Source organism: Cupressus sempervirens, chromosome 5, assembly GCF_028749045.1.
Source record: "Cupressus sempervirens isolate cs-2001-9-10 chromosome 5, ASM2874904v1, whole genome shotgun sequence".
Taxonomy (NCBI): Eukaryota; Viridiplantae; Streptophyta; class Pinopsida; order Cupressales; family Cupressaceae; genus Cupressus; species Cupressus sempervirens.
In genome coordinates this window covers 89388355-89403755 of record NC_143122.1, presented here as the reverse complement: position 1 = coordinate 89403755, position 15401 = coordinate 89388355, and positions in this window count along the sequence as shown.

Below are 15401 nucleotides of genomic sequence, written 5' to 3'. Positions count from 1 at the left end.
AATTGGGGCTCTTAAAACCTAAGAAATACCTTAAATGATGATTGAAGATGCATGGGATACTACTAAAAAGTATGTGGGGTAGGGGAACACATTTCTAAGAGAATCTTGTTGAGATAACTAGAAAGTATATTATAATGACTATAAAAATGAAAAGTGTGTGATTTCAAGGTTAGCTAAGGCAATATTAAATTGTTGTTTCATATGTGATTTCCTTTTTCTTTTTCTTCATTGATAATTCAAATTTAGTTTCTTTAATATGATCGTGAAATCTAAGGCAATTTGAAAATCCCTTCTAGAATGTTCTTCTATTGGGAAAGTGAAGCTCAAAATACTCTAGTCACAACTATGTTCCCCACTACAAGGGAAACGCCACACCAAATTTTATCTATTTTAAAAACACATTATGAGACCTATTTGTAGTATAGTGCTCAAATCCTAGTGGGTGAGGTCCATGGTAACACTAGAGATGATGTTGGAAACATTATTTTAATCCTAATTAGGCATGGTGTTGAGAACCCTTATATTTTAATCCTAAATGGTCATGATTGTTTTAATTAATCCTAATTAGGCAATATGATGGGAATCTTATTTTAATCCTACATGGCCATGATGGTGGAAACCCTATGAGCAATGAGAATCTCCATGGCAACACCACCACCTTAGATCTCTATACCACATTGGGCTCCTAAAAAGAGACGATAAACACAAACACACTCCTTTCATCATGAGATTCACATTTAATGTATTGAATATAATATTTGTTTATTTCTTAACTTTATTGCTAGTGTGACCCACTCACCACATGCGTATACAATTGTAATAAAAACAAGTGGGCTCCACCACCCATGAGGATGTTTGTACTCCGGGTTCTAGGCAAAGTTGTTGGCAAGGAATTAATATGTTTTGGGAAGGGTAAATAACAAATTTAAAACAATGCAGTGTAGGTACTTTAGTCTATTTATTATGGGCAACGAAGATTGCATAAGCCATGTGACCGTGGAGGAGTACAACTGGCATGATCGTGACATGACCAGTCTTAGTACATTACCTGGCTTCCATTCTCCCAATTTACCAATACTAGAGTATACTAGGGTGGAGTTAAGTATACACTATAGGTAAGTGGTTGGGGAATTGGAGAAATTATATCTATCTTTTTAGATTTAGGGTATGCTAAATGTAGATTATTTTTGTTTTCAGAAAATAGAGTATAAGTTTAAATAAATAAATAAATATTGGTTAAGTTAAATAGTCATTGATTTGTTCATTGTCATATTTTTTTTTCTTATTCTTATTGTTATCATATATCTCTATTACTATCATTAAGTATATTTGGAGACATCTCATCTATAATCATCATTTCTCATTTCTTATGTGTATCTTTTTTTTTTCTTATAATTTTGGGGCATCTATGTAATTATGTAAAATAATTTTAAATTAAGTATAATGAGGTAAGATTGATCCTCAAGCATGTCGCTTGGGTGAGTTAGAATTGAATCTTGGATGTACGCAAGAAGAACTCAAAACCTTGATACTCAATTACCTAAATAGATGACATCATCAAAGAGCATACCATCACACTTGCCAATTGTACTCAACCAATTAAACTATAATCTTTTGTTAGAATCAATGAACCTAAACAATAATAATGTGTGAAAATATTATGTAATTAATAGAAAGAAATTTGACTAAGCCATAATGCAAAAAAAATTAAATTTTCCAAATTATTAAGTGCTTTTATAACTCTCTACATTTTAATAAATATTCTCTAACTAATTGCACTTGTATTTTTGCAATCCATAGTAGTAATGTTTTGCTTCTAGATTTAGATTCTGTGTTTCTTTCTTAGCCACCATTTCGGGTCACACTTTGTGACCCATCATCAGGGCAAGAGAGCAGCAAGTAGATGAAAAGTTCTATGTGAACCATCATCGAGGCAAGAGGGCAGCAAGTAGATGAAAAATATATACTTTTCATCTGCTTGTTGCTCTCTTGCCCTAATGATGGTTCACAAAGTGTGACCCAAAATAGTGGCTCAAAAATATATGCACAATCTAAATCCAAAAGCAAGAAATGCATCAATAAGCTAGGGAATTCAACTAACTTATCTGCATGCTTATAGAAAGTTTAAAATTAGGTTGTGTCTGTAGAATATTGTCATGCCCAAATTTTGAACAAGACACACACACATACTACTCAATAATAATAATAAAATTAAAATTTGAAACACTTTAAGAAACCATATCAAATCCTTTACAGATTATTGCTACAAATTTTCAAATATATCTAATCATATTCTAGAAAATATTAAAAATGAAATGTATTCACAACTTTGACATGTCTCTTCCAATATTACAATCGTATCTAGATCTTAAAACAAAACAAGATTTACATAAATGAAGATTTACATGTGATCTTTTACAATATAGAACTTTTACAAATATTCATAATAAATCATCTTGAAATCTACAATAGAAAATGGAATCTTCCAAGCTTTTCTTCAATGCAAATCCATTTGAATCTTGGACCTACATAAGAAGAATCCAAGACCTTGATACTCAATTACCTACATAGATGGCATCATCAAAGAACATACCATCACACTTACTAATTGTGCTCAACTAATTAAATTATAATCTATTGATAGAATCGATGAACTTAAACAATAATAATGTGTGAAAACATTATGTAATTAATAGAAAGAAATTTGACTAAGCCATAAGCCAAAAAAATTCAAATTCAAATAAGTAAGTGCTTTTATAACTCCCTGCATTATAATAAATATTCTCTAACTAATTGCACTTTTATTTTTGCAATCCATAGTAGTAATGTTTTTCTTCTAGATTTAGATTGTCGTATCTTTTTAAGCCACCATTTCGGGTCACACTCTGTGACCCATCATTAGGGCAATAGAGCTCAAACAGATGAAAAGTTCTCTGTGAACCATCATGGGGCAAGAGGGCAGCAAGCAGATGAAAAGTATATACTTTTCATCTACTTGTTGCTTAATGAAAAGTGTTGTTTAGTGTGGAGCCTAATCAATCTCCAAGTGGGAGATTGTTAGATTGTGGTGACTGATCAGGGACATACTATACATACTCCATAATTCTTCGACAGGAATGACCCCAACTATTGAGGTTTGGGGGCGGAGCCCTCGAGAAAATTATTTTTGGGGCTACTTTATCAACATTTTATGGCCAACATGTTGTAACTAATATTGACCCTAAAGCGACAGAATACTTGTATAAAAGGGATCAGGGTTACGGATTGTTTTATTGTGGGTGATGCAAAAATTGCTTCTTGCGACAGTATTGAGTTGTAAGGGATTACATATTGTAATCAAGTTGTAATCACTGGATCATAATGTTAGGATAAACCACGGACAGAAATAAAAACTACATGCAAATATAACCAATAACAAAAAATAATAGAACACACAGAAATGAACACAAGGCACCAAGATTTAACGTGGTTCACCCAATCCCTGGGCTACGTCCACCAAACAGCAAGTCCGATCTTATTACAATCCAGTGATTACAACCTGATTACAATCCGTAATCCCTTACAGCTCAATACCGCCGCAAGAACCAATTTCATATCACCACATATAAAAATACCCAACCCTAAGCCCTTTTTATACAAGTATTAAACCGCTTTAGGGTTATAACATGTCGGCCATATGTCGGCCATAATATGTCGGCTACCATGTCGGCTACTTGTTGCTTAATGAAAAGTGTTGTTTAGTGTGGAGCCTAATCAATCTCCAAGTGGGAGATTGTTAGATTGTGGTGACTGATCAGGGACATACTATACATACTCCATAATTCTTCGACAGGAATGACCCCAACTATTGAGGTTTGGGGGCGGAGCCCTCGAGAAAATTATTTTTGGGGCTACTTTATCAACATTTTATGGCCAACATGTTGTAACTAATATTGACCCTAAAGCGACAGAATACTTGTATAAAAGGGATCAGGGTTACGGATTGTTTTATTGTGGGTGATGCAAAAATTGCTTCTTGCGACAGTATTGAGTTGTAAGGGATTACATATTGTAATCAAGTTGTAATCACTGGATCATAATGTTAGGATAAACCACGGACAGAAATAAAAACTACATGCAAATATAACCAATAACAAAAAATAATAGAACACACAGAAATGAACACAAGGCACCAAGATTTAACGTGCTTCACCCAATCCCTGGGCTACGTCCACCAAACAGCAAGTCCGATCTTATTACAATCCAGTGATTACAACCTGATTACAATCCGTAATCCCTTACAGCTCAATACCGCCGCAAGAACCAATTTCATATCACCACATATAAAAATACCCAACCCTAAGCCCTTTTTATACAAGTATTAAACCGCTTTAGGGTTATAACATGTCGGCCATATGTCGGCCATAATATGTCGGCTACCATGTCGGCTACTTGTTGCTTAATGAAAAGTGTTGTTTAGTGTGGAGCCTAATCAATCTCCAAGTGGGAGATTGTTAGATTGTGGTGACTGATCAGGGACATACTATACATACTCCATAATTCTTCGACAGGAATGACCCCAACTATTGAGGTTTGGGGGCGGAGCCCTCGAGAAAATTATTTTTGGGGCTACTTTATCAACATTTTATGGCCAACATGTTGTAACTAATATTGACCCTAAAGCGACAGAATACTTGTATAAAAGGGATCAGGGTTACGGATTGTTTTATTGTGGGTGATGCAAAAATTGCTTCTTGCGACAGTATTGAGTTGTAAGGGATTACATATTGTAATCAAGTTGTAATCACTGGATCATAATGTTAGGATAAACCACGGACAGAAATAAAAACTACATGCAAATATAACCAATAACAAAAAATAATAGAACACACAGAAATGAACACAAGGCACCAAGATTTAACGTGCTTCACCCAATCCCTGGGCTACGTCCACCAAACAGCAAGTCCGATCTTATTACAATCCAGTGATTACAACCTGATTACAATCCGTAATCCCTTACAGCTCAATACCGCCGCAAGAACCAATTTCATATCACCACATATAAAAATACCCAACCCTAAGCCCTTTTTATACAAGTATTAAACCGCTTTAGGGTTATAACATGTCGGCCATATGTCGGCCATAATATGTCGGCTACCATGTCGGCTACTTCCCAAATTTTTTTTTTTACAGTACTTATGAAGTATGTACAGTACTTTCCTGATCAGTCACCACAATCTAACACATAATAATATTGGACTTGATGTTTGGTGGACATAACCCAGGCTTTGGGTGAACCACATTAAATCTTGGTGTCTTGTGTTCTCTTTTGTGTGATCTATTATTTTTTGATATTGTTTATATTTGCATGTAATTGTTATTTCTGTCTGAGGTTAATCCTAACAAGTGGTATCAAAGTGAGGTTGTTTTTCAGTTATCCTCTGCAGGAAAGTCTCATGGCTGAGTGGGAGCGATGGCAGACGAGGATAAACTGAAGGTTGACAAGTTTAATGGGCAGAAATTTTAGTTATGGAAAATACAAATGGAAGACTATCTTTATCAAAAGGATTTATGGAAGTCGTTGGAAGGAAAAACAAAGAACCAGGGAATTATGACAAATGAGGACTAGGATCTTGTAGACAGAAAGGCACTTAGAAGCATTTGATTATGCTTGGCACCATCAATGAAATTGAACATTACAAAAGTGAAGACGATAGAAGAGTTGATGAAAACCTTAGCGACACTGTATGAAAAGCCCCCCTCTTCAAATAAAGTATTTCTCATGAAGTGTTTATTTAGTATGAAAATGGTAGAAGATGGATCTATTGCAGATCATTTAAATGAGTTTAATAATGTTATTAGTCAATTATCTTCTGATCTAATTTAGGATCTACAAGTTTTATGACTTAATCCTAACAATCAAATATAATTTCTCGATCCATGCAGTAAATGTGTGGCTATGTATTTAAAACCATTGAAAATTACAGAGAAGAAGAATTAAGAACTGATACAAAGGAATTTTTAATCAATTACGTAAAGTTAAATTAACGCTTTTACTAAAGCAAATTAACGTAATTGAAAATGCAGAAAAGAACAACACATAAATCAATTGACAGAAAAGAAATGAGAGATAAGAGGCACAACACAATTTGATCTCAAAGTTCGCCCTGTTAGGACTACGTCTCCGGGTCTTGCTCCAACTGGTGGACCGATCCGATTAACTCCAATATCAATTACAAAGTGTTACAAAATCAACCCCTTATAGAACATCAACATTACACTGCTCCGATGTTCGGGACTGGAAATACGTCCTCCAAAATTTTCTCTCTCCTTCTCAACAATAAGTCGTCCTTTTGATTCCTCTTAAAGACTGAATAATCACAATAATTTTCATAATCTTCATGTTTTGAAAATGGCCTCCTACCCTCCTTTTTATACATAAAAATGGCCTAAAATAGGCTAAAACAAAATAATTTAATTATAGGCCCTTTAACAAATCTCCTTTTCGAAATAACCCCTTACCCATTTAATAAATTTGGCTTTACATCAATTTTGAGCTTCAAAACAATAACAAAATAACCAAAAACCCTTATTTTATAATAAGGTTGGCAAATTTGTTATGGGTATATAACAACTCTTCCTTTAATATTGTATATAATATAAATAGCCCATTGGTTGGCCTTATTTTTTGGAGGGCAATGGTTGAGAGTTCAACTCCCATCAACTAATTCCTTTAATTCGAATTGAATTTTTTTCCCTCTCGTTAAGATTTTATGATGTTATGCTGAAGTCATCATAATCCACACTTTAGCTGAACTTTATACCGTCATAGCTTTCACATTTGAACTCTGTTTTTGAGGAAACGAATGCCATTGGGAAGCTTTTGACGAGTTCTTTCATTTGAAATCCATTGTTGACCACTTTTGAGATGATTATTTTTTCACCTTTTTATAGCCTTTAGTCCTGATTTGACCAAACTTTGACTGGTCGTAACTTTGTCATCTAAACTCCAATTTTGCCCATTCAAGTTGCGTTAGAGTCAGAATTGTGAGGACTTCAACATGGTATGACTATTGGAGTTTTGGAGATACTTCAAAATTGAGCAAAAATATCCTTTAGATCATCTTCTGTCAGTATTAATTTTGATGAAGAAATTAGGGCTCTCTTGATTTTGTGTTCTTTTCCTAAAAGTTGGAATGGCATGGTAATGGTTGTGAGTAATTCTATCTTTGGATCTAATACCCTACAATATGATGATGTGATTAGTGTTATTTGAGTTGGAAAACTCGTAGAAAAATGTAATGGGCACCTCTGGATGTCCCAAAAAACTAAACCAAATTGCTGAAAGGAATTATGTCAAACAGTTTGCATTCAACTTCTTAAAACCCCTTATAACTCCGGAAATCAAACGTTTATTTGTTTGTTGTGTTTCATGCATGGAATTGGTATCATACAACATAAACAAGAAAGGAACTACAATAATATGCAAACTGGAAATGAACTGCTGCTAATAAAATGTTATTTTCAGAATTCATAAAACCAAATACATGGCAGATTTATCAACTCACTAATTACTTCAGCAATATTGTCATAATACTCTAGCCCATGCTTACGAACTTGCTACTACAATACTTTGTCCTTCAATCAGTCCACTACCTTCGTAATACCATTCCCTCAAAGTGGCATAAGCGTCGGACAAGTAGTGAAGAAGATATGAGCAAAATACCAAATCTGCCTGTAGCCAGAAATGCAACTAAACTGCCTGATAATGAAGCCAAAATACAAAGAATTCCAAAGGCCAAACCCCAAGGGAATGACGTCTAGAATGTTACAAGAGAGGATAGACGTCCTCAAATGCCAAGAACTGAGCTGCAACTCACATACCAATTTCTTCTCATATTCAACCTGCCTAATGAAGCCACAGATGCTTCCTTTTATTCTATTCCCACGGGTCCGCTCAACTCATATGGGCAATGTGGGATAAAAGATGTGTAATATAAAACATATATTAAAATACCCCTTATGTCTCCCTTGGGTACACATCACCATAAAATAAATATTAAAGTAACACTTTAATATTTTACAATTAAATTAGACGTTATTATAATAAAACTTCAGGCATTAAAATGTATTAGCAATCGAACTCCGAATAATGTGAGTGATAGCTCATCGGAAAGCTCTCACCGAGGAGTATCGAATCCAATCACCAAAATTGACCTGCACTGTGTCCTTCCGACTTACTAAAAATAGTAAGTATGCCTGAAACTGAGTAAATCAACTTCGTTTTGGCCCAAACTGGAAATGACTAGGCCAAAACACTCCAAGATCCCATTAAACCCTTCGTTAGCCCTCGGGACCATGTAGAACAAGGCTAACGCACACACACTTGGTCAACTGCTAAAATGGGGACATTACAGTCCGCCCCCCTTGAAATTGCTTGTCCTCAAGCAATCTCAGTCCAGCCTGCTGAATAACCTGCTCACTCTCCCATGTAGAATCTTCCTCCGGCAGGTCTTTCCATCTGACCAAATACTCCTTCACTATCCTGCTTCTAAGCTTCCTCTCTCTGGTATCCAGAATAGCCTCAGGTACTAACACAAGCTTCCCCTCCTTATCCAAAGGGGGTAAATCTGCAGAAGGCACTACACTCTGACCAATGGCTTTCTTAAGCCTAGACACATGAAACACATTGTGCACTCGATTGCCTTCTGGAAGCTCAAGCTCATAGGCGACTTTGCCCACTTTGCGAATCACCCTGTATGGACCATAGAATCTAGGTTTCAACTTTTTAGCTCCGCTCTTCTTGAGCGATGACTGTCTATATGGTTGTAGCCTCAAGTAAACCATATCCCCTACCTCGAAGCTGCGCTCTATTCGGTGCTGATCAGCATACAATTTCTGTTGATTCTGGGCCTGTTGTATATTCTCTTTGAGCACTTTCAGGATGTCCTGACTATCCTGCAATAAGTTTTTGGCTTTGGGCACTCTACTGTCCCCCAAAACTAAATCCATGAAGCTAGGTGCTTCATAACCATAGAGTGCCATGAAAGGAGACATCTTGATGGACATATGATAAGTGGTGTTATAACAATACTCTCCCATATGCAACCATCTGATCCAAGCCTTTTGTTGTGTAGTTACATAGTTCCTCAAATATCCTTCCGCCCATTTATTCACAATCTCTGTTTGTCCATCTGTTTGCGGATGATAACTAGTGCTAGGTGTAAGATCTGTACCACACAACCTAAACAACTCTTGCCAAAAAACACGCATAAACTTACTATCCCGGTCGCTGAAAATGAATCTGGGCAACCCATGTAACCTGAATATCTCTTTAAAGAAAAGCTCTGCCACCTGTGCTGCTGTGTAAGTGGACGGAATAGCAATGAAGTGAGCAAACTTCGTCAAGCGGTCCACCACCACATAGATGCAATCCCTTCCCTGTACTCGTGGTAAACCAGTGATGAAGTCCATCGAAATACTTTCCCATTTCCTATCAGGAATGGGCAAGGGCTGTAATAAACCTGCAGGAAATGTGTGTTCTCCCTTATTCTGTTGACAAACCACACACTCCCTGACATACCTCTGAACATCATCCTTGAGCCCTTTCCATGAAAACCGCTCTCGGATCTGCCTGTAGGTCTTGAAGACCCCCGGATGTCCAGCTGTGGGTGCATCATGAAATGCCTTCAGTATCGCCTCTCTCAAATGTGATGATGGAATCAAATAAACCCTGTCCTGAACTCTGATCAATCCATCTATCACCTCATAGCGATCATCCTGTATGGTACTTGAAATCAATCCAGAAGCCCAAGCATCTCCGACATACTCTGCTATAATCTGATCTCTCCAATCTCCTGAAATCTCTGCCAGAGCACATAAGTGAGGTCTCCGAGATAAGGCATCAGCCACCACATTTTTCTTACCTTTGACAAACTCTATGTCAAAGTCATAAGCCTGCAATTTAGTCACCCATTTTTGTTGCCGGTCATTAAGATCACGCTGGCTCATGAAGTATTTAATACTGTTGTGATCAGTCTTGATCACAAAACGTCCACCTACCAAATATGATCGAAATTTGGCCAATGCATGCATTATGGCCAACATCTCCCGGTCATAGACAGAATAACTTTTCTCAACTCCTCGGAGCTTCCTACTCTCGAATGCAATGGGATGCTTCTCCTGCATCAATACTGCTCCAATCCCATCACCAGATGCATCACAATGAAGCTCAAAAGGCTTCGTGAAATCCAGTAGAGCTAGAACTGGACATGAAGACATTACCTGCTTGAAATGCTCAAAACACCTCTGTGCTGCCCCTGTCCACACGAAGGCTCCTTTCCTGGTAAGATCTGTCAAGGGTGTAGCAATATGTGAGAATCCCTTAACAAACCTTCTATAAAAACCACATAAACCAAAGAATCCCTTAAGCTGTGTAAGGTTTGTGGGAGTAGGCCACTCTACAATAGCTCTAATCTTTTCGAGATCAACCCGAACGCCATCTGCACTAATGATATGCCCCAGGTAAAGGAGCTCAGTCATGCCAAACTCACATTTAGATTCCTTGGCATACAATGACTCTCTCTCCAGAATAGATAACACCTCCTCCAGATGATGTAAGTGCTCCTCCCAGGTCTTACTGAAGACCAAGATGTCATCAAAGAAGATCAAGACAAATCTCCTCAGCTGCTTCCTGAATACCTGGTTCATACAACTTTGAAATGTAGCAGGTGCATTGGTTAGACCAAATGGCATAACCATGAACTCAAAGTGGCCATAGTGACATCGGAAGGCTGTTTTCTCAATGTCGTTTTCTCTCATCCTGATCTGATGGTATCCGGATCGCAAATCAATTTTGGTGAAGAAGCATGCCCCATGCAACTCATCAATCAGCTCATCAATCCTAGGAATGGGATACCTGTTTTTAATTGTTTTCTTATTCAGTGCCCTGTAATCGATGCACATGCGCATTGTCCCATCCTTCTTCTTTACCAATACTACTGCTGAAGCAAAAGGGCTCTTACTGGGCCTGATATGCCCCATCTCCAACAAATCCTTAATCGCCTTCTCTATCTCATCCTTGTGTTTCTTAGGATGACGATAGGGAGTAATCATAACTGGTTTGGCTCCCTCCTCGAGCTCAATAACATGTTCCATCCCTCTGTCAGGAGGGAACCCCATGAGGAATATCGCTAAATACTTTAGCGTGTCTATCAAGTATCTTCTGGACATCTAGTGGATGACTCTTCTCTTGTGGCTCTGGTGAAGTTGGCATAATGTGGCACTCTGCCGCCCACTCTATGTCATCATGACAAAAAAGTCTCTGCATTCTCCTCAAGGACACTATTCTGCAACCTCCATCTGAAAGCCCTCTAAGTACCACAGTTCTCCCCTCATGCTAGAATCTCATCTCCAATTTCGCTAGATTGAGTGTGAACTCAACTAGTGAAGCCATCCATGTCATGCCGAGGATGACATCATAATCTCCCATGTCCACAACATAGAACTCATCTTCCAACTCGTAGCCATCTCCAAATCTAATGCGAAGATTAGATATCTTCCGAGTGCATAATAACTTATCACCATTAGCCACCATGACTCTAAACCCATCATGCTCCTCTGTCTGTAACCCTCTCCTGGCTACCAACTGTGCATCTATGAAGTTATGTGTAGCCCCAGTGTCAATAAGAGATATCACTTTCTGCCCCTGGATAGTACCCCTGACCTTAAATGTGATTGCCTTTTGGGCCCCTGTCAAGCGTGCCAACGATCTATCATCCTTAGGAATGTTGCTCTCCTCTATAGTGTTACCCTCATCTGAATCGGAGTGCTGATCCTCCCCTTCTGACTCTGACTCTTCTGCTGAAAAATACTCCATTTGATTTGCCTTAGCCTTGAGAGAACATTTATGAGATAAGTCCCAAGGCTCTCTACAATGGAAGCACAGCTTCTTCTTTCGAAGTTCATTCAAGGTTTCATTGTCTAGTCCTTTTGATCCTTCTTTGGGTTTGCTATACTCTTTCTGAAATATTTTTTGTCTTTGTCCTTGCGGTAGGAAGAATCTGTTGAATGGTTTTTTCCTTTGTATACCGAAGGGGCTAAATCTCGTGCCTTTTTAGTTGCTTCAGCTAACGTGAGTGGATCATGTCCCTTCACCCAACCTCGTAATGGATCAGCAAGACCATCACAAAATAACACCACCAATCTCCTAGGAGAGATATCAGTAACAAGTACAGACAAGCGCTGAAACTCGGCAATGTAAGCATCCACAGAACCTGACTGTTTTAACTGTGCTAGCTCCTTGAAATGTAACTCGGGATCCTTAGTGTCAAATCTCCCAATCAATGTTTCGGTGAATTCCTCATAAGATGTAATCTGATTATGCCCCAAAGTCACCATGCCATGATGCCACCATTCATGTGCAACGCCATCCAAGTGCATAGCCGCATACTTGATAGCCTCCTCCTCAGGCATAGGATTAAGCTGCAAGTATGTATCTACCTTCTGCACCCAAGCTCGTGCAGTCATCTTCCCTGAAGCATCATAATAAGGTAAAGAAAGTTTTCCAACTTTCTTCCTCAGCTCAAAGTTTTGATTCCTCCCTCCTGCTTTAGGCATGTGTCTCATCCTCAAGTCTATATAATCTCTAAGAGAAATATCCGCCTGAAACTCTGGTCCACTAGCCTCCCAGTCCCTCCTGAACTGATCCTGTAACTCGGTAATCTGCGGTTCGTTTACTGGATGAACCGGATCTCTGGGTGGAAAAGTGGGTAGAAGAGGTCTCGAGCTCGCAGTCCGTGCTGGGCGTGCAACGTGTCTAAAGTTATTAGCCTCATTCCCATTATTGCCGTGTCCATTATTACCATTAATGTTATTCTCAGGACCATTGTTGTTGCCTTGGCCTTCATGGTTATTGTTTCTCCCGTTGTTATTGTTTCCCTCGTTGTTATTGTTTCTATTGTTGGCATCACCTGGATTAATATTGACACCCATCTGTCTAGCCATGAGCTGCAACATCATGTCCATTCGCCTATTCTGCTCCTGCTGCATATGCTGCCCCTGCTCTAATGTATCCAGTAACTGTCGGAACAGTACCTCCTCCTGATCTGGACCAGCATTTCTGCCTCCGCCTAATCCTATATTCCTGTCATCTCGATCACCCATATTATTGTCCTGATCACAGAATATCTCCTCTGTGTCTGTATGGTTGAATTCAATGTCCCCCTGCACGGATGTACTAGACTGTTTGCTTTGCAAGTCTGAAATCCGATTTTGTCTTGCTCTGGTATCGCGGAAATTATAAGACCCCTGTCGCATGCTCAAACATAAATGCTTAGCCTGTGTTTTTTACTTACTTTTTCCCTCTATCCGGCTGTTCCAAATTCCCTATAAGTCCTCCACAGGATGGCAGGACTTATAGCTCTGATACCACTGTAATGGGCACCCCTGGATGTCCCAAAAAACTAAACCAAATTGCTGAAAGGAATTATGTCAAACAGTTTGCATTCAACTTCTTAAAACCCCTTATAACTCCGGAAATCAAACGTTTATTTGTTTGTTGTGTTTCATGCATGGAATTGGTATCATACAACATAAACAAGAAAGGAACTACAATAATATGCAAAGTGGAAATGAACTGCTGCTAATAAAATGTTATTTTCAGAATTCATAAAACCAAATACATGGCAGATTTATCAACTCACTAATTACTTCAGCAATATTGTCATAATACTCCAGCCCATGCTTACGAACTTGCTGCTACAATACTTTGTCCTTCAATCAGTCCACTACCTTCGTAATACCATTCCCTCAAAGCGGCATAAGCGTCGGACAAGTAGTGAAGAAGATATGAGCAAAATACCAAATCTACCTGTAGCCGGAAATGCAACTAAACTGCCTGATAATGAAGCCAAAATACAAAGAATTCCAAAGGCCAAACCCCAAGGGAATGACGTCTAGAATGTTACAAGAGAGGATAGACATCCTCAAATGCCAAGAATTGAGCTGCAACTCACATACCAATTTCTTCTCATATTCAACCTGTCTAATGAAGCCACAGATGCTTCCTTTTATTCTATTCCCACGGGTCCGCTCAACTCATATGGGCAATGTGGGATAAAAGATGTGTAATATAAAACATATATTAAAATACCCCTTATGTCTCCCTTGGGTACACATCACCATAAAATAAATATTAAAGTAACACTTTAATATTTTACAATTAAATTAGACGTTACTTTAATAAAACTTTAGGCATTAAAATGTATTAGCAATCGAACTCCGAATAATGCGAGTGATAGCTCATCGAAAAGCTCTCACCGAGGAGTATCGAATCCAATCACCAAAATTGACCTACACTGTGTCCTTCCGACTTACTAAAAATAGTAAGTATGCCTGAAACTGAGTAAATCAACTTCGTTTTGGCCCAAACTGGAAATGACTAGGCCAAAACACTCCAAGATCCCATTAAACCCTTCGTTAGCCCTCGGGACCATGTAGAACAAGGCTAACGCACACACACTTGGTCAACTGCTAAAATGGGGACATTACAAAAAACCTCAAGTGGATCTACATTAAGAAGTGCTTTGAATGCACAAAGCAGAGGCAAAATGACTCAAACAAGAAATAATTCCAAAAATCTTGGGAAATCAAGAGGAAAGTCAAAGGGAAAAAGGTCTCAAATGAGAGGACCAAACAACTGCTAGTACTGTGGGAAACTAAGGCATAAGAAGAAAGATTGTTGGACTCAAAAGAAAAATGAAGGAGAAAAGCAAGATGTAGACAAGGAGGAAAATATAGTAAGTAACGAATCCGAAGAGGATGCTTTACTTCTTTCTTTAGAAAGTGTTGATGATTCATGGGTTTTAGATTATGATGCTTCATTTCATGATACACCTCATAGAGGTTATTTCATTGATTATGTCCAAGGAGATTTTGGGGTTGTTTATTTGGGGGATAATGAACTCTGTCAGATTGTTGGAAAGGGAAAAGTTAAGATTAAGTTGCAGAATGGGAATCATTAGCTACTACATGAGGTGAGACATGTTCCAAGACTAAGTAGGAATTTAATTTCAATGGGACAACTTGGTGATGAGGGTTGTGTAGTTAATTTTAATGATAAAAAATGGAAGGTTTCAAAAGGTTCCCTTGTAGTAGCAAAATGTATGAAAGTAGGTACCTTATAACTTTGTATAGGTCATATTGTTCCTTCTACTTTGATTATTTTAGAGAAAAATGAATGTTTAGGAACAGTTGTTGCAGTTGAGTAGGGAGAACGCACAATTGTTGTAGATTCTGATACAACGCTATGGCACAATAGACTTGGGCACATGAGTGAGAAAGGTATGAAATTGCTTCACTCAAAGAAAGTTTTAGTAGGTCTAAAATGTGTAACATGGATTTTTGTGAAATTCATGTGTATG